This window comes from Rhinopithecus roxellana, chromosome 15 (assembly GCF_007565055.1).
Source record: "Rhinopithecus roxellana isolate Shanxi Qingling chromosome 15, ASM756505v1, whole genome shotgun sequence".
In the NCBI taxonomy this organism is placed as follows: Eukaryota; Metazoa; Chordata; class Mammalia; order Primates; family Cercopithecidae; genus Rhinopithecus; species Rhinopithecus roxellana.
In genome coordinates, this window is record NC_044563.1 from 5,838,416 (window position 1) to 5,861,961 (window position 23,546).

Consider the following 23,546-nt stretch of genomic DNA (forward strand, 5'->3'; position numbering starts at 1 on the left):
AATAATCTAAAATAGCAGATAATACCAGCAACCTAAAAATAAAACAAAACATTTGCTGAACTGGCCAACAGGAGAAGCACTTAAGCCCAGAATATGTAAAAATCCTGGACTCTTATATTAAAGCACCTCTTTAAATGCAAAGCTAGGCTGATAAAAACAAGAAAATTCTCACAGCTACCTCCATCCCTACCCTAGAAGTTTGTTTCACTAGATGCTAAGTTCTACCAAGGTACAGAATATTATCTATTCTGTTCTTTGGTAAATACCAAGCGCTCAGACAGTGTCTGGTATAGAAGAGCTCTGGCCGGGCGCGGTGGCTCAAGCCTGTAATCCCAGCACTTTGGGAGGCCGAGACGGGCGGATCACAACGTCAGGAGATCGAGACCATCCTGGCTAACACAGTGAAACCCCGTCTCTACTAAAAAATACAAAAAACTAGCCGGGCGAGGTGGCGGGCGCCTGTAGTCCCAGCTACTCGGGAGGCTGAGGCAGGAGAATGGCGGGAACCCGGGAGGCGGAGCTTGCAGTGAGCTGAGATCCGGCCACTGCACTCCAGCCTGGGCGACAGAGCGAGACTCCGCCTCAAAAAAAAAAAAGAAAATATACTAAATATAAGATCTCAACGGAGTACTAGAAGGAGATAACTGAAAAAGCAGGTGAGAAATATCAAAGCAAAAATGGCTGAGAATTTTTTTTTAATTGAAGAAATATACCAGGCCAGGCGCGGTAACTCACACTTGTTATCCGAGCACTTTGGGAGGCCAAGGCAGGATAATCACTTGAGCCTAGGTGACCAGCCTGGTCAACATAGCAAAACCCTGTTCATTAAAAAAAAAATAAATACAAAAATTAGCCAGGGGTGGTGGCTTGCACCTGTAGTTCCAGCTACTCGGGAGGCTGAGGTGGGAGGATCACATGAGTCCAGGTGTCCAAGGCTACAGTGAGCCAGGATAGCACCACTGCACTCCAGCCTGCGTGACAGAGCAAGGACCCGTCTCAAAAAAAAAAAAAAAACCAACCCTCAGGCAGAGAAAGGATAAGAAATAAGAACTCTACAGGCCGGGCGCGGTGGCTCAAGCCTGTAATCCCAGCACTTTGGGAGGCTGAGGCGGGTGGATCAGGAAATCAAGACCATCCTGGCTAACATGGTGAAACCCCGTCTCTACTGAAGGCACAAAAATTAGCTGGGCATGGTGGTGCACGCCTGTAGTCCCAGCTACTCAGGAGGCTGAGGCAGGAGAATCACTTGAACCCGGGAGGTGGAGGTTGCAGTAAGCTGAGCTCACACCACTGCACTCCAGCCTGGGCGACACAGTGAGACTGTCTCAAAAAAAAAAAAAAAAAAAAAAAAATTACCAAGTGCACTAACTCATCAGTTTAGAGTCAAATTATAAACTATAATTTAGCTATGTGTGGTTTTCAAAACGCACATCTAAAATATTAAGACCACAAAAGGGCTTGAAAGTAAAAGGGCAGAAAAGGATATATAAGGCAAACAGTAACCAAAAGTCACTTGTCATAGTTACATAACACCTTGACAAAAGATACTTAAGTTTTCAGCCTATATATATGCTTTAGTGGGAAAATATTCATAGAAACAAAGATTTACAGAATGACAAATTGTGCAAGTCACAGGCAAGTTTAAAATTCTTAACTTGGGTCCCACCAACTCGGGAGGCTGAGGCAGGAGAATGGCGTAAACCCGGGAGGCGGAGCTTGCAGTGAGCTGAGATCCGGCCACTGCACTCCAGTCTGAGTGACAGAGCGAGACTCCATCTCAAAAAAAAAAAAAAAAAAAAAAATTCTTAACTTGGTTGGGCATGGGGGCTCACACCTCTAAATTCCAATACTTTGGGAGGCCAAAGTGGGAGGATTGTTTGAGCCCAGGAGTTAAAAGACCACCCTGGGCCGGGCGCAGTGGCTCACGTCTGTAATCCCAGAATTTTGGAAGGCTGGGGCAGGTGTATCATGAGGTCAGGAGTTCGAGACCAGCCTGGCCAACATGGTAAAACCCCATCTCTACTAAAAGTACAAAAATTAGCCAGGCGTGGTGGCAGGTGCCTGTAATCCCAGCTACTTCGGAGGCTGAGGCAGAAGAATCGCTTGAAACCGGAAGGCAGAGGTTGCAGTGAGCCGAGATCACGCCACTGCACCCCAGCCTGGGTGAAAGAACAAAACTCCATCTCAACAAGAAAAAAACCAGCCTGGGCGACACAGTGAGCCTGTCTCTATACATACAAAGCAAAAGTGAGTGCCACAGAATCTGACAAATCCCATCATCGAAGGTACAGAACCTCCTCAACTCACCACTGGGTTGATTATGTCCCAATAAATCGACTGTAAGTTGGAAATTTTATATATTTTTCTCTCTCTTTTTTTTTTAAGAGACAATGTCTCCCTCTGTCTCTCAGGCTGGAGTGCAGTGGCGCAATCATGGCTTACTGCAGCCTCCACCTCTTAGGCTCAAGCAGATCTTCCCACCTCAGTCTCCTGAGTAGCTGGGACTCCAGACACATGCTGCCAATACCCATCTAATTTTTTAAATTTTTTGTAGAGATGTTGCACAGGCTGGTCTCAAACTCCTGGACTCAAGCAATCGATCCTCCCACCTCAGACGCCAAAAGTGTTGGGATAACAGGCATAAGCTACCGCACCTGGATGAAAATGAATTTAATACCCTAATAAACTCATTACAGAGCTGAAAAAGCATAAATTGAGCCATCATGAAGTCCAGATGTTCCTCAACTTACAATGGGGTTATGTCCCAATAAGTCTATCATAAAGTGCAAAAATCCTAAGTTAAACTATCACAAGTCAGGGACATCCAGTGTTGTATTCTAACACCCACCCCAACCCCCCACCAATGAACAAAACAAGCAGAAAAAAATTAAGGATACTAGTTTGAACAGATATGGAAAAGCCTCACCTTATAATTTGGAAATACACATTCTTTTTAAACACACATGGAATAGTGATGAAAATGTACACAGACTAAAACTAGCCTCAACAAATTTCAAAGAATCAAAATCATATCAGACCACATTTTATTAATCCTTTTTTTTTTTTTTTTGAGACGGAGTCTTGCTCTGCCACCCAGGCTGGAGTGCAGTGGCTGGATCTCAGCTCACTGCAAGCTCCGCCTCCCGGGTTTACACCATTCTCCTGTCTCAGCCTCCCGAGTAGCTGGAACTACAGGCGCCCGCCTCATCGCCCGGCTAGTTTTTTGTATTTTTAAGTAGAGACAGGGTTTCACCGTATTAGCCAGGATGGTCTCGATCTCCTGACCTCGTGATCCGCCCGTCTCGGCCTCCCAAAGTGCTGGGATTACAGGCTTGAGCCACCGCGCCCGGCCCTTTTTTTTTTTTTTTTTTTAAAGAAACAGGGTCTCACTCTGTCACCCAGGCTGGAGTACAGTGGTGCAATCATAGCTCACTACTGCAGCCTCGAACTCCTGGGCTCAAGCGATCCTCCCACCTCAGCCTCCTGAGTAGCTGCGACTATAGGCACGAACCACTACGCCCAGCTAATTTAAAAAAAAAAAAAAAAATGTGTAGAGCTGGGGTCTCACTATGTAGTCCAGGCTGCTCCCAAACTCCTGGGTTCAAGCAATCCTCCTGCCTAGGCTTTCCAAAGTGCTGGGAATATAGGTGTGAGCCATCATACCAGCCCTATTAACACAATTTAAGTTTGTCATCAATAACAAAGATTTTAAAAAGATATATATGCCAAGATTTGAAATCATAATGAAAATCTGAATATATTTAGAATTAAAGATAAAAATTATACATAGCAAAATGTACAGCATATAGCTAAAGTGGTACTTAAATGGAAATTACTACTTTATTTAGATATGTATGTACATATAAATATATTAAAAGGTTGAAAATTAATGACCTAAACATACTGTTTAAGTTAAATATTAGTGATTAATTACAAATATGATAGAGATGCAAAAGATAGTAAGTCAGAATTTTATGCCGATATATGTGAAAATACAGACAAGAATAAGCAAATTTTTTAACATAAACTATCAAATGTGACTCAGGAAAAAACAAATATTTTAATAATCCTATAAATATTAAAACATCCAAATAAGTAATTTAAAAATCTGAGACAGAAAACACCAGGCCCCAGTGGTCTTACCAGCAAGCTTACCAAACCTTCAAGGAACAGATAATTCCATTTTATATAAACTCTCCAGAGAACAAAAATGAGGAAATACTACAGTTTGTTTTATTAGACTAGAATAATCTTGATAATAAAACTCATCAAAGTTGATACAAAAAAGGAAAATTACAGGCCAATCTCACCATGAACATGGACACATAAATCATAAGGCATTAGGTAAGTTAAAAATGGGAAAAATACAGCATTTCTTTTTTGAAAAAGGAGCAAGGACAAAAGATTTAAGTGATCTTTCCTCTAAAAAAGATACACAAATAGCCAATGAGATATTAAAAAGATAATCAGGCCAGGCGCAGTGGCACATGCCTGTAATCTCAACACTTTGACAGGCCAAGGTGGGTGGACTGCTTGAAGCCAGAAGTTCAAGACCAGCCTAGGCAACAAAGCAAAACCCTTGTCTCTGCAAAAATTGTAAAAATTAGCCAGGCATGGTGGTGAGTGTTTGTAGTCCCAGTTACTTGGGAGGCTGAGGCGAGAGGATTCCTTGAGTCCAGGAGTTCCAAGATGCAGTAAGCTATGATCACGCCACAGTGCACTTCAGCCTAGGTGACAAAGCAAGACCTTGTCTCAGAAAAAAAAAAAAAAAAAAGGACAATTGCTTTTTAACATGCAAAATAGCCAATAAGCTATATAAAAAGACACTCAGCAGCATTAACCATAAGGAAATGGCAAATCTTCAAAATGTTAAAGTTATCACATTATCCAACAATTCCCCTCCTACATATACACCAAGAGAAATAAAAACATGTCTACCCAAAGACTTGCATGCAAATATTCACAGGAGTATTATTCACAATAGCCAAAAAGTAGAAATCCAGTAACAGACAAAAATAAACAAGCCAGAGTGTTTTTCCTATTATTTCACTTAACAATCAACACAGGATACTTATGTGACCACACATCAAGCAATCAGTTCTGCAGCAGACACCAGGTAGTCCTCCAATTCAATTCCAACACCATCGACCTGGAGATACAGTCAGATCGCACAAGGTGAGGGCTCAGTCCCACAAGACTGTCCTTGACTTCTGATGCCAATCACAAGCTCCAGGTTGTTTTACCTGTGCTTCCCCCCGACCAGCTATCAACTGGGGTTCCCATAACCTACTCCTTGGGTTTGATTAATTTGCTAGAGTAGCTTACAGAACTTAGGGAAACAAGTTTACCAGTTTATTATAAATGATATTACAAAGGATACAGATGGAGAGATGCACGTGGCAAGGTAAGAGGGGAGGGGCTCAGAGCTTCCATGCCCTCTACGGGCACACCACCCTCCAGGAACCTCCATGTGTTCTAGAAGTTTCTAGAACCCAGTCCTTCTAGGTTTTTATGGCAGTGACATTACTTGGGCACAACTGACTATATCATTGGCAGTTGATCAATTCAACGTTCAGCAAATCTCCTCTCACTGAAGGCTGGGGGTGGAGCTGAAAGTCCCAACCCTCTAAACATGGCTAGGTCTTTCCAGTGACCAGCCCCCAGCCTGAAGCTGCCTAGGTCTGCTAGCTATCAGTCAACTCACGAGCATACATAAAGACACTTACCATTTTGGAAAGTCCAAAGATTTTAGGAGCTGTATGTCCGGAAACCATGCCAAGGATGAAAATCAAATATATATTTCACGGGAAACAAATGTCCATCAACTGATGAATGGACAAATAAAATGTGGTATATCCATACAATTGAACACTATTCAGCAACTAAAAACAATGAAAGACTGATATGGATACATGCTAAAACATGGATGACACTTGAAAACATGCTAAGTTGAAAGAAGCTGGTCACAAAACACCACATATTTTATGATTCTATTAATATGAAATGTCCAGAATAGTCCAATGGGTACAAGGTGGGTTTTTTGTTGTTGTTGAGGGGGTGATAAAAATGTTACAAAGTTAGATTGTGGTGATGATTGCACAGTTCTGTGAATATATTAAAATCCACTCAGTTGTACACTTTAAATTGATCAATTGAATAGTATGTAAATTATCTCTCAATAACGTCATTAAAACAAACAAAAAAAAACCCTGAGATATAAGTTTACATCCACCAAACCTGCAAATATTAAAGTCTGACAATACCAAGGGCTGGCAAGGATGTAGGACGGTGCTGGTAGTGAGGTAAAGAGGCACAAATCATTTCGGAAAACAATTTGCACCATCTAGTAAAGTTGAAGATGTACATGTCCCACTACCCTGCAGTTCTACATGGCTGATACCTCGGAGAAATGCATCTGCACTTGTTTAAGGCAGCATTCCTTCATACTAGTAACAATTCTACTCCCCAATGGCAGAACAAAGAAGAAAATGAGACATATTCAGTCTGCAATATAACAGAGAAGTGAAGACGGATAAAGCAAAACCACACACACCAATGCGGGCAAACCTACCCGTCTCACGCCTTCCCTTCCCAGCTGTACCACCATGACCCACCAACAGAATCACTCCCCCGCCCCTCTCTTGCTTTGCTATTTCTGAATGGGAAAAGCACAACCCCAGTTAAATGAAGCAATGCCTACTCTTCTTCCAGGAAAAATAACAAATCCTGCTGTCTTCACTGGAACTCAGGACTGCTACCCTCAGGTAGGCCATTCCATTCACACACATTCTTACTTTCCCACAGAATATGTCATACTTCCTCCTTTCTCCTCACACCCCGCCAGCCCTGACTCCCCCTCATTCTCACTGACTGCTGAGAACTTCCATTTCACCAAGAAAAAAAAAAAAAAAAAAAAAAAGCAGCAGCAGCCAACGTCCACATGCATCCACTATCTCATCTCCCCTAGTCTGCTCTCCCTCCTCCCACCAGGGTGGAGCCCATGGATGCCAACTCTCCACATGGTCACCCACGCATTTCCTGCTGCCTTCCCAAGAATGTGGCTCCAGCAAGGGTCACCTCTCCTAATTCATCACATCATTCATCCTCTAGAGAATTACTTCACTAACACTGCAAAAACGCTGTGGTTTCTCCCATCTCATCACCTCAGGATCCCAAATCTCCCTTCATCACTGTGGCAAATCCCATGATGGAGCTCTCTCTACTTGCCTTTCTCTTCTCTCAATCCTTGTGAATGCTCCCTTCCAGGCTTTTCCCGCACCACCATGTGGGAACAGCTCTCATCAAGATCATCGATTAATTCCACGCTGCCAGAGCCACAAGACGAGTCTTGGCCCTCATCTCAGGTGACCTCACAGCAGCAGCACTGGTCAAGGTCCCCACTCTATCCTCCGTGACAGCACTTTCCCAAGGCCTCAAAGCTGCTCCTTCCACCCTCCAGGCTGCCACAGAGCCTCATTCCTTCAGTGCTCTCACTCAACCTCGGGACTGTTAAGTGCCACCTAAACACTGAAGACTCCTATTTCTATCTGAAGCCTAAATCTCTCCCTTGAGCACCAAACACCCCAATCCAACATATCTCCAATCTGCTCTCCAAAAGCTTCAGAAACTGAACATGCACAAAACCCAACTCCTCATCTTATTTCCACAGCCTGTTCTTCCCATAGTCTTCCCTTTCCTTATACATGGCAACGCCCACCAGCTGCAAAAATCCCTGGTATCATCCTTTACTCCTCTCTCACACCCACTCCAATCTGCCAGCAAATCCTGTCTGCTCTTCCTTTTCAAGAAGGATCCAGCAGCCAACCTCTTCTCACTGCCACCCCTGCTCCCGTTCAGTCCCAGCTGCCATTACTGCTCTCCTGGATCACTGCCAGAGCCTCCAGCCTCCCTCCAGCAGCACAGGACAGTTATTCTTAACACAGCTTCAGGGGACCTTTAGAAACCACATCATGTGACACCCTCTGCTCAAAACACCAAGTGAATTACCCATCTCACTCAGAGAAAAAGACAAAATCTTCACAATGGCCAGTGTGACCTACCCCCCTCCCCCATCTCCCATCTCCCCCATCCATCTGGCCTACTCTCCTCCCCCTCTCCCTCAGGCTCCTCACTCCAGCCTCCGCTGCTCCTTCAGCACAGCAGACACGCCTCCTTCTTAGCACCCTGTCCTGCTGACTGTCCGTCTATAATGCTGCCCCTACCCCACTCCCACCCACAGCCTTGTGGCTGGGTCCCTGCATTCCTTCTGTTGACTGCTGTATTTCAATCTGCAGATAACAAGCACTCTGCACACCCCACCCCTCCTGGTTTACTTTTCTCCCTGTTTGTGTTACCATATGGCTACTGTATCTTTCATTTATCTGTTGTCTTTCCCCTACCAAAATGTAAGCTCCATGAAAACAGGGACTCTTCATCTGCTTTGCTTAATGTTAACATGCCCAGCAGTAGAACAGTGTTCAAGACATGGTAAGTACTCAAACATATGAATAAAGGGATCACAAAAACAATGTTGAGTGGGGGCAAAAAAAGAACAAAGTGACTCCATTTACATCATCTAAAGGAATGCAAAAATGAAGTTACATTATATAAGGATACATTCATAGCTTGCAACACCATAAAGTAAAGCAGAAAAATGATACATGCAAGGTATTTGCCTTGGGGAGGTCAGAAAGAGGGAAGTGGTGAGCCAAGGACACAGGGACCCAAAGGTATGGCAACATTCTATTTCCTAAGCTGGTTACTGTGTACACAAGTGTCAGTTCTAATGTTTAATAATATCTGGACACATGGGCTGATATATACTCTTTGAATTCATAGTCCAATTACAAGTTAAAATAAAAAGATTAGAGGCCAGGTGTGGTAGTTCACACCTGTAATCTCACACTTTGGGAAAACAAGGTGGGAGGACTGCTTGAGTCCAGGAGTTCAAGACCAGCCTGGGCAACATAGGATGATCTTGTCTCTACAAGTAAAAAAAAAAAAAAAAAATTACCTGGGTGTGGTAGCATGTGCCTATAGTTTCAGCTACTCGGGAGGCTGAGGTGAGAGAATCGCTTCAGCCAGGGAGGTCAGTCAAGGCTGCAGTGAGCTACACTGCACTCCAGCCTGGGACTCTACCTCAAAAAAATAAACAAAAACCACTGCACTCTAGCCTGGGATTACAACCACTGCATGCACTCCAGATTACACCACTGCACTCCAGCCTGGGACTCTATCTCAAAAAGATAAACAAAAACAAACCAGATTAGAGCAGGCATTGACAAACTACAACCCACAGGCCAAATCCAGCCCTCTGTCTGCTTTTTTAAGTGAAGTTCTATTGGAAGACAGCCACCTTCATTTGTTTACAGATTGGCTACGGCTGCTTTCACACTACAAAAGCAGAGCTGAGTCCCCGCAGAGACCATTTAGCCTCCAATGCCTAAAATATTTACTAACTGGCCCTTTACAGAAAAAATCTGCAAACCCTCAATAGAGCTGTCTGGTTATAATGTAGGATTTGTAAAGAAATTAAGTGCAAAAATCAAAAAGATCCAATCATCTATTAACATATATTGATCCTTCAAGGCATATGTGATTATCCACACTATGTTGAAAAAATGATTCTATATAAAATGTGAGACTCCATAGCAAATAAAGTTACCCTACAATGTCCTGAGTGCCAGGAAAGAATAAACTTTAAAGATGTTTCAGGGCCGGGCGCGGTGGCTCAAGCCTGTAATCCCAGCACTTTGGGAGGCCGAGACGGGCGGATCACGAGGTCAGGAGATCGAGACCATCCTGGCTAATATGGTGAAACCCCGTCTCTACTAAAAAATACAAAAAACTAGCCGGGCGAGGTGGCGGGCGCCTGTAGTCCCAGCTACTCGGGAGGCTGAGGCAGGAGAATGGCGTGAACCCGGGAGGCGGAGCTTGCAGTGAGCTGAGATCCGGCCACTGCACTCCAGCCTGGGTGACAGAGCGAGACTCCGTCTCAATTAAAAAAAAAAAAAAAAAAAGATGTTTCAGAAAGCAAACTGCAAACCTGAAATTCATTATCTCTACTCCACCTGCAGAAATTACGCTACACATGTTCTAAAGTAATATTCATATTCACAGTTATGTACATTAAAACATATATAGCATACTCCAAATTTAATTTGGAGGAAGAAAATTTGCATATCAATACTAACTCTGTAACCTCCCCGCCACTGAAACCACCATCACCACCCTGTACTTCCCCAGAGCAGCCGGTTAGGCCTCCAGGCCGCTCTACGATCCCACAGTACTCCACTTCTCTCCTTGAGATCATTCACTGCACCTTGGAGTTGTTTCTGTACTTTTGTTAGAAAAGACTATACCTATGATGGGAGGATCGTATAGCTGCTGAGTCCATCTTAGGGTGTAACAACAAGAAGTCCAGGGTGGAAAGGGGCAGTCATTCAGAGTGTTGTTTATTCAGAAGGGGCAGGGTCTCACTTGCAGACAACAGACAGATGAGACCTGTCCACTGTCCAAAGGCAATAGAAACCCTGTGTATCTCTATATCAACAAAAGAGAACCCCTCAAATACTATATACAGTGACAAAAAACTGACACATACTACCGCCAAAAATAAAATTCCAGATGTTAACCATCTATTCTGAATTCTAAGTAAAATCCAGCTGCGAAGTCACTCTTGAAACAAACAGCAATTAAAACTGTGGTTTGGTGGGACCACCACAACCCTAAGGAATCACCGGGGCTGAGATTTCTCCACTCTTTCTGGGTCCATTCTTCTGCATGGCCTCCATTTTTCTGTAAGAATCAATGGGCTGGACATGGTGGCTCACGCCTGTAATCTCAACGCTTTGGGAGGCCAAGGTGGGTGGATCACTTGAGGTCAGGAGTTCGAGATCAGCCCGGCCAACATGGTGAAACCCCATCTCTACTAAAAATAAAAAATCAGCCAGGTGTGATGGCACGCGCCTGTAGTCCCAGCTACTTGGGAGGTTGAGGCAGGAGAATTGCTTGAAACTGTACGACGGAGGCTGCAGTGAGCTGAGATCGCGCCACTACACTCTAGCCTGGGCAACAGAGTGAGACTCTGTCTCAAAAAAAAAAAAAAAAAAAACAATGACCTCTAAGTTCTGTTCCAGTCCAAAACCATGATTCTCACGAATGGAAGCCCCAGTTAATTGTCAAGACTAGTCAATATTCCTCCCGCTACGCCCGTCTGAGGACCAAAGTCCAACCAATCTGACCAGCCAACCATGGAGAATGCCTTAGTAGACAGTGTGAACTGCCCTGATTAGGGTCTCAGTGTGACATGTGTTCTCAGGCAAGTTCTTTTTTCTCAAAGTGTGTCTCTGCCACCAAAATATCTGTTCAGATTTACATAGAGGTATAGGAAACCCAAGGCTCCAACTAACAGTCCCACACAACTTTCTCCAAGTCTGTCTGACTCAACATCAGTCTGCAGCCGTGTCAGTCCTGCTCTCTCATGGTCCTAAAAACAATCTTTCATTCATCTTTTCTTGGACCATCAGATTTCATGGTAGTCAAATCTCTGGGGAATTCAAACCACTTCAAGTCACTATATATTTCCACTGTAAGAAGTTCTGGAACTAATAATCCCCTGGTTTTCCCCAGAGTTGCTGTGAAGTACAAAATCAGAGCCTCCTTATATCTGTAAAAAGATGTTCGGAACCTATCGAACTTTAATGGTATAAGTTCAGTCAACTGTATAGTCTTCACTAATGCATCTAAAACAGGTCAACATTAGCCAGCTGTGACACACAGTAAATGGCCTCTACTCAGGGTAAAGCAGCTCTTTGTCCAGTCTGTGACACGAGAATGTCCTGGCTAGGCATAGAGATAAGAAACCTTTTCACATACCGTCAGATGCCCTTTTACTTGCTTCTTGGCCATGTAGCCAGTCTACTTGGTATCCAAATGTCAGTCTGTAATCTTTCAAAACCTGAAATAAACTGAGTATTGATCTGACTAGCAACTTTCTCCCTCCTCATAAAACTAAAGGCGGTGGGAAGGAAGAAGGAGGCTTCCATGACAAACAAACCTAAGCCAAAGTCAAAAGGCCAAAACAAAATCTCCAGTCAACCTAGATCCATAGTGCAGCAGGAAAAACACCCACTCCCACTTGAAGCATCATTCATTTCAGGAATGCCGAAAATGTTGTGCAAAAACCTACGGCAAGCTTCAAATGGGTCTGGAACCAGAGAGTCAGTGTTTGAAGTTTGGTCAACGGATAACTGTTGTGTATGGAGCTATAAACACCTATTTGTCATTACAAAACATCTTCAGCATGGGAAGAATGGCACTGCTTTTTAAGACTCCCCAAACTAAGGAGGCAAGTCGAAGTAACTACTTCTTATAAACGAGTAACAAACTGTAACTATTTTATTCTTTTGCAAAACTTCTGGAAATCTCAACCACCCAAAGTTTAAGCAAATCAACTAACCAGCAAACAGAGGCTCTTTCCTCCCAGGCCCCACTGACACCATGTACAATTCTTAACAGCTTTGCTGTCTCTTGTAATTGTTTGCCTCTTCCTCTAAACTGCAGGTACTTACGGGCCTGTTCATCAGTGAATCCCTAATACAGTTCCTAGCAGAGAAAGGACTCAATTAATGTATTTGTTGATCAAATAAATGGATATTAGAAGTAGATGGGGGTCACTGGTAGTTCTCAACATAGCCACAGGCCAAATTTCAGGGTGAAGAATAAGAAAATGCCTCCATGACCTTTTGTAACTTCAGATACTAACATTTAGTTGCTAAAAATTTGTAGTTTTCCTAATATTCTTCCATTCAATAAACTGGATAATCTAAATTTTAATATAAGCAAAAAAGATCTACCCTTGTCTCTACTAATGCATCTCATCTCCCCAGGAGAAAAGAACACTTCTCTGTTCGGATCAGAGTCTAGGGAACAGAAGAGTCCAATTTACCAGTAGGCAGGATCACTGTGTTAAAAGGCTGAGCATACTATATGCCTGTCTGTGCCCTCAACGGGCAGAACTGGTAAAGTGATCCAGGGCTAATTCTCTGGGAATAGGTCTTTATTAAAAAAAAAAAAAAAACAAAACAAAACACAGGCATGGTGACTCACGCCTGTAATCTCAGCACAGTGGGAGGCCAAGGCAGGCAGATCACTTGAGGTCAGGAGATCGAGACCAGCCTGGCCAACATGGTGGAACCCCATCTCTACTAAAAATACAAAAATCAGCCAGGTGTGGTGGCACGCACCTGTAATCCTAGCTACTCAGGAGGCTAAGGCAGGAGAATCACCTGAACCCAGGAGGCGGAGCTTGCAGTGAGCTGAGATCGTGCCACTGCACTCCAGCCTGGGCGACAGAGCGAGACTCCGTCTCAAAAAAAAAAAAAACAAACAAAAATTAGCCAGGTGTGGTGGCATGCACCTGTAATCCTAGCTACTCAGGAGGCTAAGGCAAGAGAATCACCTGAACCCAGGAGGCGGAGGTTGCAGTGAGCCAAAATCACGCCACTGCACTCCAGCCTGCGTGACACAGTGAGACTGTCTCCAAAAAAAAAAAAAAGTTGAAGCTGGCATCTAAAAACAGACCTGACCACTGACTGACAAAAGGAGGGCAAAAGATATATAACTCAAAAATTACAGTACTATAAGATTATTCAGCACAGAAGCGAACTCTAAATATCTAAGAATTTTGCTTAGTTTCAGCATAGTATGGTAATGTATTTTCATGAGGTTAAAAAGAGTCCTAAGATATTTTACAAAATCAATTTATTTAACAAATGCTTCTCAAGTTCAGTCTTCAGGCATCTGAAAAATGGTTAAGTACACCATCTAAATAATCCCCACTACTAAATAATCTCCAAGTCAGAATCTAAGTACTGTAAAGATCAAGTTCACAGATCTCCCAAAGGAACCCTTAACTCACAAACAGTCCCTAAACCTGTGGTGTAGAACAGTGGTTCCAAAATTCAGCTGCATTTCAGTATCGTCTGGAAAGCTTTTTAAAAATAGATTCTCGTGGCCAGGCATCGTGGCTCACGCCTGTAATCTCAGAACTTTGGGAGGCCAAGGCAGGTGGATCACGAGGTCAGGAGTTCAAGACCAGCCTGGCCAAGATGTGAAACCCCGTCTCTACTAAAAATATAAAAAACTTAGCTGGGCGTGGTGGCGGCCGCCTGTAATCCAAGCCACTCAGGAGGCTGAGGCAGAGAATTGCTTGAACCCAGGAGGTGGAGGTTGCAGTGAGCCGAGATGACACCACCGCACTCCAGCCTGGGCAACAGAGCGAGACTAGTCTCAAAAAAAAAAAAAAAAAGATTCTCAATCCCACCACAAATTTCCAGTGGTGGAGTCCAACATCCATGGTCTTAAAAAATTTCTAATTATTCTAATGCAGGTCAGTCTCACATCTATCTAAGTGCAGAATTTCTCAACCTCAGCAGTGTTGCTATTTGGGACTGGATAACTTTGCAGGCCGGCAGGGTCCTGGAGGCTATGCTGGACACTGTAGGATGTTGAGCGGTATCCTTGGCCTCTACCCTCTAGAAGCACACTGCCCACTCCCAAAGCTGTAACAAGCAAAAATGTGTCCAGACACTGCCAAATGTTTCCTGGGGGTAGGGGGGAATCACCCCCAACTGAGAACTCCTGATCTAGAGTAAATCAAAAAAAAATCATTTGAAGCTAAGAAAGGAAACAAATATGAAAGTTGTTTAAAGCCAAGAAGCCAGGTATTTTTTTCAGTACAGCCTTAGAAAAAGTAGCAGCCCATACTGGGGTGCAGATCGTAACTTCTAAGGACCAAGTCAATGCTGAGTTTTAGTTGAGCAGATAGAAGAACTTTATTTTCACTATTATTTACCCTTATTTAGTAAAATACTGTAAAATTTTAGACCAAAACACACACACACACAAACACACACACAGGCTACCTCTCAAATACTGAAAATACAGAACTAGACAATAGAAGTTATCATAGAAATAAAATGCCAATCGTGACACTTGTTTTAAAGAGATGTTTATTTGTAACAAGCACATAAGCACATTATCTCTGTACTGAATAGATACAAAGTCCTATCTTTTTTTTTTTTTTTTTTTTTTTTTTGAGACTGAGTCTCGCTCAGTCTCCCAGGCGGGACTTGGCTCACTGCAACCTCCGCCTCCCAGGTTCAAGCGATTCTCCTGCCTCAGCCTCTCGAATAGCTGGGACTACAGGCACACGCCACCATGACTGGCTTACTTTTGTATTTTTAGTAGAGACAAGGTTTCACATGTTGGCTTGGTCTGGAACTCCTGACCTTAAGTGATCCGCCAGCCTCCCAAAGTGCTGCGATTATAGGTGTGTAAAAACCTAGGCAACCTCATCCTGTCAATGTTAACTTCTATTCATTTTGTGCTCAGCTATGGTCTGATTCTCAAATTCCCAATTAGTTCATTGAAACTAGCAAGTTTTTGCTTGTTTACTTTGCTTTGCTATACTTTACACAAAAGCTAGACTTCTAAACCCAAAACAATCTTCTTCCTGTCCTGAAGTTCTACCAGCAAGATACTCATCTCTACTTAAGACTGAGTCCATCAAAACACACTTAATCTCCAATACAGCAAACCAAGTCCCAAGTAAACACAGCAATACCAGGGGAAGGGCACGCAAGGTTTCGAGTACCATGGAGGAGAGCACCGGGCAAGCGGACCACGGAGGAGAGCCCCGGGCAAGAGGACCACGGAGGAGAGCCCCGGGCAAGCGGACCACGGAGGAGAGCCCCGGGCAAGCGGACCACGGAGGAGAGCACCGGGCAAGCGGACCACGGAGGAGAGCACCGGGCAAGCGGTAAAGGACTGTGAGTTTATTTCTAACTGAGTACACGGCATTTTGTTCAATGTTCTAGACTCCTTGACCAGAAATGCTGAAGTGGAGCAATACCTTCCAAAGTATCCCTCCAGGACAACAGCTATTTCCTAAACTACCTTTGCTGAAAAATACTGCAATTCACGGTACATTTACAGTCTTCAGTAACAATGAGTACACTAAGTTAATGATTTGGGGGGCAGTCACCCAGAAACTAGTATCCAAAAGCACATGAGGAATAAAGCCCGACTTAAGCTTGTGATGGGCTTTTCTGCATTTAACCACCTCTTTAAACATTCTGAGGTGCCACTACTCATCAATTACTCCGGTAAATGTACCTAACTTAAGGAACGTTCAAAACCCCTGTACTGAAAAAAGATAACTTCTAGTTTTACTTTTTCAGCCCAACTGACTCTTACACAGAGCTTTCTAAAGACAGTCACCAAGAGTCAGGGCTTAAACGCTCATCTGACTTCCCAATAGTACCTAAACATTTAAAAATCAAATTTAAATTAAATAATAACAGCCATCACGTAGCCTAATCACTAATCAGCCACTGAGGTGATTCTGTGTGCCAGGCACGGTTCTCGCTGTTTTACATGTATTAGGGCAATAGTCCTGACACACTTGTGGCTGGGACACTTATTATTACTCCCATTCTACAGAGAAAAATAAGACAGAGAGAGGCTGGGTAACTTGCCCAAGGTCACAGAGCTAAAAAGTGGTCACTGACTCCACTCCACAGTGAGGAAAACCCAACCACCACCACAACTGGGTCTCATACACTTGCTACTGGAGGCACATTTCGATGGTTGGAAACCTGGAGTCCCGTTTCCCCTTGAAACCTATCTGCAACATGCATGACCTTGAGGACAAAATCGAAGTAAACTTCCCATGAATAAAGTAAGCTACCACCCTGTCAACAAGTGCTGCAAGGATGAAAGGGAATGCCTGTCAAGACCCCATCCCATAAAAGCAAAACAGACCCAAAGCCCCACAGAAAAAACGTTAAGTACCAGGAAAATGACATTAAGTCACGCGGCTGAAACGTCAGGGCACGAAGGTACATCCAAAGACCCATCCCGTTCACCTATAATTAAGAAGTCCAAATTGTGATCACAGCCAGCAGGACCTCAACAGGAAACACCTCCAAGTTAATAGTGAATGGGCTTCTTTAAGAGGGAGGGACTTCAAGCCACAAGAAGGACCACCCCCTCCCCCCGGCTCAAATACACCAGGGAGGCATTCGAGACAGTCTACATCCGAGCCACCACTGCAGTTAAAAAGCCACCGGGAAGGGTAGTGGGAGCCTCGGAACTGGCTGGTGTGGATCCCGATGACTCTGCGGCGAATTAACAGAAACCCACAAAACTTGTTTCCCGGAGAGCAGAGTCCAACAATGGCCTTCGCGACTCTTGACGGCGAGCTGCTGCCTCAACTTGACGCGCTCCCCTAGGCCCCCGGGGGGAGTTGGCCGGGAGGCCCAGCGGGAGCGGAGACCTGGCGCGGGCCGGGCGGTGGGCGACGCTGCGGGCCGCCGCCGGCGGGCGGGAAGACTGGAGCCAGAGCCGGGTCAGGGGCGCGCCTCTCCCGCCCGCCGCGCAAGGCCGCGAACGTCAACGCGGCGCAAAGTTCGCCGCCCCGGCCGCGTCCCGCTCCCGGCGCCCGTCCCGGCGGGGCCCTCGGCTGACAGGAGCAGGCTGGGAGCGGCCGGGAAGGACTCGGCGCCGCGCCTCCCGGGCCCGCGGAGGGACGAATTCCGGGGGGGGAGGGGAGAGGGGCCGGGACGCTCCCTCCCTTAGCCGCCGGGGACCAGGTGGAGGGGCCCTGCGCCTGCCCGCGCGCCTCGCACACCCCGCGCCGCGGCCTGCTCCGGCGCCTCCCCCACCCCCATTACCTGGAGGTGCCCACGACCCGCCGCTAGTTGCGCTCAGGCGGGAAACGCGCTCACCGACACCATCAGCAAAGCGCCCAAAATGGCGGACGTATCAAGCAGGCCTTGAGTTCCCCCCGCCCTCCCTCTGGCCGCCTCTCAGCCAATCGTGGCCCTGCCCCCTCCCCCAGCTCCAGGCTCATTGGCTCCTCGCTCCCGCCCCCTACCACCTATTGGATCGCCTGGCGGCTTCCTCGACTCCATTCCGATTGGCCCGCAAGCCTCGTCAGTCAAACGCGAGGGGCGCATTCTTTTCCCATGGACTTGACGGATCCGGAACCTCTAGGACCCCGGAGCCTGAGAAACAAATCAGAAACCGGGAGAGACCTGGCTGGGTCCCCCTACGCCGTAGCAACAGCAGGGCCTCCGCTTGACGGACGTATCAGACCACCAATCCGAATGGCCAGTGCTTTTTAAAACTAAATTGAGCCAAACCAATCATGGCCGTGAAGCCGGATCCTCGAGGGAGCCAATGGGGTGGCGAGCTGGCCGGGCGGGGCGGGGCGGGGGCGGCAGGGGACACCGGTGATGACGTGAGCCATAATAGGCGCCGGCTGCAACGGTTAGCCTGAGCTAGGGATTCAGCATAAGTGGAACAGTGTTTGTTTGGCGTGGGAAAGGTGATGGGATCGATTCCTGCATTCCCCACGGTGGGATTTTATCCTATTGGCGGCTTCTTTATCCGAAAGAGGTGGCTGTCCTCGAAGCGGGGTCAAAGTGAGGGATCGCGGAATATCCCTACCTGTCACCCACCGCTAAGAGAGAAGTCCCCTCGTCCTGGAGGATGGATTTAGACGAGAAGTTTCGGGATTTGGTTTTGTTTTGAGACGGAGTTTCCCTGTTGTCGCCCAGGCTGGAGTGCAGTGGCGCGACCTCAGCTCACTGCAACCTCCGCTTCCCAGGTTCAAGCAATTCTCCTGTCTCAGCCTCCCGTGTAGCTGGGACTACAAGCGCACGCCACCATGCCCGGCTAATTTTTGTATTTTTAGTAGAGACGGGTGTTTCACCATGTTGGCCAGGCTGGTCTGGAAGTCCTGACCTCAGGTGATCCACCCACCTCAGCCTCCCAAAGTGCAGGGATTATAGGCCTGAGCCACCACACCCGGCCTGGGGTTTTTTTTTGAGACAAGGTCTTGCTCTGTTGTCCAGGCTGGAGTGCAGTGGGATGATCATGACTCGCTGCAGCCTCCACCTCCTGGGTTCAAGCAATCCTCCCACCTCAGCCTCCCGAGTAGCTGGGACCACAGGCACGCACCACTGGGCCCCGCTAATTTAATTTTTTGTAGAGACAGGGTTTTCCTGTGCACATGAGCTTCTAAATGCTCCCCCGGGCTCCCCGTTCCCCGCTGTCTCCGTGCCTCCCAGGGGCGACCGAGGTCCCAGACATCAGGACCCCGCCCCAAGAGCCAGCCCGGGACACTGAGACAGCTCACGGTTAGACCCCATGCTAATAACCTGCCTTATTCCAAAACGGATTTGAGGCGCCTCTCAGAGTCCCCTGAAAATCCACACGATGTCCAGGCGTGGTGGCTCATGCCTGTAATCCCACCACTTTGGGAGGCTGAGGCAGGCGGATCACCTAAAGTCAGGAGTTTGAGACCAGCCTGGCCAACATGGTGAAACCCTCGTGTCTACTAAAAATAAAAAAATTAGCCGGGCATGGTGGCAGGTGCCTGCAATTCCAGCTACTCAGGAGGGAGAGGCTTGCACTCCAGCCTGAGCAGCAAGAGCGAAACTCCATCTCAAAAAAACAAAAAACAAAAAAAAACAGAACAACTATTTACATGACATTTACATTGTATTAGGTGGTGTAAGTAATCCAAAATATATAGGAGTTGGTCAGGTGCGATGGCTCACGCCTATAATTCCAGCATTTTGGGAGGTCAAGGTGGGAGGATCGGTTGAGCCCAGGAGTTCAAGACCAACCTAGGCAACATGGTAAGACCACCCCCCAACTCTATGGAAAAAAAAAATTAGCTGGGCATGGTGGCATGCACCTGTGGTCCCAGCTAGTTGGGAAGCTAAGGTGGGAGGATTGCTTGAGCCCAGGAGTCTGGGCTGCAGTGAGCCATGATTACGCCACTGCACTCCAGCCTGGACAACAGAGTGAGACCCTGTCTCATTTTTAAAAAGGGGGAAAAAAAAGGCCAGGCGCAGTGGCTCACACCTGTAATCTCAGCTCTTTGGGAGGCCGAGGCGCGCAGATCACCTGATGTCAGGAGTTCAAGACCAGCCTGGCCAACAGTAGAGCCCCGTCTCTACTGAAAATACAAAATTAGCTGGGCGTGGTGGCATGCACCTGTAATCCCAGCTACTTGGGAGGCTAAGGCAGGAGAATCCCTTGAACCCAGGAGGCAGAGGTTGCAGTGAGCCGAGATCGCGAGATCACGCCACTGCACTCCAGCCTGGGCAACAAAACTGAAACTCTATCTCAAAAACAAAAAAAGTTGGAGGATGTGTTATGCAGTGGGACCACAACTTCTCTTGCTGTCCTTACCAGCCTCTCCCCCACCTCCCCTTTTCCCTAGTTTATAAAACAGGAGAAAAGGGAGAAAGCAAAAAGTTGGCGAGAAACAGAAGGGTGACCTTGGCGCCACCACCTGGCCCTGGTGGCTAAAATAATAATGTTAACCCCTGACCAAAACTACTTGTGTTATCTGTAAATTCCAGACGTTGTATGAGAAAGCACTGTAAAACTTTTTGTTCTGTTACCTGATGTATGTAACCCCCAGTCACGTTCCTCACGCTTACTTGATCTATCACGACCCTTTCACGTGGACCCCTTAGAGTTGTAAGCCCTTAAAAGGGCTAGGAATTTCTTTTTCGGAGAGCTCGGCTCTTAAGACACTACTCTGCTGACGCTCCCAGCCAAATGAAAACCTCTTCCTTCTTTAATCAGGTGTCTGAGGAGTTTTGTCTGCAGCTCATCCTGCTACAGTATCATATGCCATGTAACAATGTTTCTGTCAATGATGGACCATATGTAAGACAGTGGTCTCATAAGATTATGACACTGTATTGTACTGGACCTTTTTTCTTTTTTTTTTTGGAGACAGAGTCTTGCTCTGTCGCCCAGGCTGGAGTATAATGGGGCGATCTCGGCTCACTGCAATCTCCACCTCCTGGGTTCAAGCAATTCTCCCTGCCTCAGCCTCCCGAGTAGCTGTAACTACAGGTGTACGCCACCATGTCTCACTAATTTTTGTATTTTAGTAGAGACAGGGTTTCATCATGTTGGCCAGGATGATCTCGAACTCCTGACCTCAGGTGATCCGCCCACCTTAGCCTCCCAAAGCGCTGGGATTACAGGCGTGAGGCACTGCGTCCGGCTGTACTGGACCTTTTCTGTGTTTAGATACACAAATATTTCATTGTGTTTCAGCTGCTTCCAGCATTCAGCACAGTAACATGCTGTATGGAAGTGTAGCCTGGGAGCAACAGGCTATCCCATATAGCCCAGGTGTGTAGTGGACTGGACCATCTGGGTTTGTGCTGAGTACACCTGTGATGTTTGCGAAGGACACAATTGCCTAACGATGCATTTCTCAGAACACATCTCTGCTGTTAAGTGTACTAAGCCATTTTATATAAGGGACTTGAGAATCCTTGGGGGTCCCAGAAGCAGTCTCCCACAGATAGAGAGGGACAACTGTACCTACAGGCTGTGTCCACTCTGTGAAAGGTACTGTGCTTCTGGGGAGGCTGCAGACACAGCAGGCGTTTCTCACATTGATCTTGCTGCTCAGAGAGGCGTGGAGGAACATAGTCAAGCCGGAAGCTAGCCCGGGAGGTGTGCTCTGTGCAGGGTTAGGGAGGGGATACACAGGCTGATCACCTGGGCAGGGCAGGAGCAGGCATGCCAGTGAGAGAGGTGAGGCAGCAGGGCGGAAGGAGCACACCCTGTGGCAGGCAGGGTGGGGCTGATCTCAGGTCTGGGGCAACAGCACGGGAAGCAGGTGCAGAAGGGATCGTGGAGGCTTTGGAAGCCAGGCAGAGGAACCTGGGTTTATGCTCAGACCCTGGGAGCCAAGGAAAGCATCCGGACAGGAGAAGGGCTGGCCATACTCTAGAAAGGATGTCTGGAAGCAAGAGCGGAGAGCACCAGGGGTAGCACAGGGCCAGAGGGGCAGCTTGGAGCTGGACTAAGGAGCCCGGGAAAGGCTGCAGAGAGCCCTGGGACTGGCTGGTGCCTGAGAGGGAGGCTGGGCCATGGGCAGGAGGGGGCAGCCAGGGCTGGGCTCCCCCCTGCTGGGGAGCCCGGGGAGGACCCAGCCCCAGCACTGACCCTTGCATCCCTTTACTCATTCATCATCGAAGGATTTGCCAGTATCTGCACCAGGCTCCTCCATCCCTGACTCTGAGGTAGGTCACAGGGCCATATGCATTATCATGAAATCATACAATACCTTGCCCAAAGTAAATGGGCCCCTAAGGTCTCCAATTATGGTTTGCTTCTAACCTAACCAGGAGGCTGAAGTCAGGGAGGACTTCCTGGAGGAGGAGGTATCTGAGCTCAGCCTGTGTCCTGAGAGCCATGGGGAGCTACTGTGGAGGAATGACTTAGAAGCTTTGCATTCTACACAGATGGACCTCTCCACCCTAAAACTTCTACATTTCACAGATCACCACCTTCTATCTTTCCTCCTAATCCTTTTGTAGTTTAATGTTTCATATTAATATTTAACTTTTCAATCCATCTAGACTTTTTTTTAAAACAACCCCATAAATATATACACCTGCTGTGTACCCACAAAAATTAAAAATAAATTATTTTAAAAACACATGTAACTGAATAGTTTCAAACATATTCAAAAGCAGAGAGAAGAGCAGGCCGCATGCTCACGCACCCATCACCTGGCTAGCATGCCTTAAATTTTGGGAACAGACTCAGCTGCCAAATTTTAATTTTTTTTTTTTTTTTTTTTTTTTTTTTTTTGAGACAGAGTCTTGCTCTGTCACCCAGGCTGGAGTACATTGGCGCAATCTCGGCTCACTGCAACCTCTGCCTCCCAGGTTCCAGCGACTCTCCGTCCTCTGCCTTCTGAGTAGGTGGGATTACAGGCATATACCACCACGCCCAGCTAATTTTGTGTTTTTAGTAGAGACGGGGTTTCACCATGTTGGCCAGGCTGGTCTTGAACTCCTGACCTCCAGTGATCTGCTTGCCTCGGCCTCCCAAAGTGTTAGGATTACAGCCATGAGCCACCGCACCCAGCCCCCAATTTTAATTCTGTCAAACAATTATTTTTTTTAAAGTATTTTCTATGATCAAAATTTCATAAAGGACATGCTAACATACACATACACTAACACAGGAAAAACTAGCTCTGAATAAAGAAGACCTTAAATTGAAGAAGTTCAAGCCGGGTGCATGGCTCACACCTGTACTTCCTGCACTTCGGGAGGCCGAGGCAGGTGGCTCACCTGAGGGCAGGAGTTTGAGACCAGCCTGGCCAACACAGAGAAACCCCATCTCTACTAAAAGCACAAAAATTAGCTGGGCATGGTGGCGGGTGCCTGTAATCCCAGCTACTCGGGAGGCTGAGGCAGGAGAATCACTTGAACTCAGGGCTGGTGGTTGCAGTGAGCCAGGATTGCGCCACTGTACTGCAGCCTGGGTGGAAGAGTGGAACTCCGTCTAAAAAAAACCAAAAAACAAAGAAAAAAAAACAAGAAGTTCAACTTGAAGGGAAAATGCTGTATTGTCTTTCCCTTTGTTACGTCACCAGGGCACAGTCCATCCCAGGCTGGCGCTGATCCACAGGCTGGAGC

At 46.5% G+C, this 23,546-nt stretch overlaps 1 protein-coding gene across 13 annotated transcripts in view; it reads right to left on the reverse strand.

Annotated features, from left to right (window-relative positions):
* Positions 1-17,848, reverse strand: part of PPP6R3 (protein phosphatase 6 regulatory subunit 3) — a 159,894-nt gene extending 142,046 nt beyond the window's left edge. For 9 of the 13 annotated variants that reach the window (XM_030918772.1, XM_030918780.1, XM_030918778.1 and 6 more), the window contains exon 1: positions 17,739-17,848. The gene's annotated coding sequence lies outside the window, so the exon portion shown is untranslated. The remainder of the gene's footprint in view (positions 1-17,738) is intronic. The other 4 variants (XM_030918775.1, XM_030918773.1, XM_030918774.1 and 1 more) reach the window with 4 other exon arrangements.
* Positions 17,849-23,546: the final 5,698 nt, after the last annotated feature.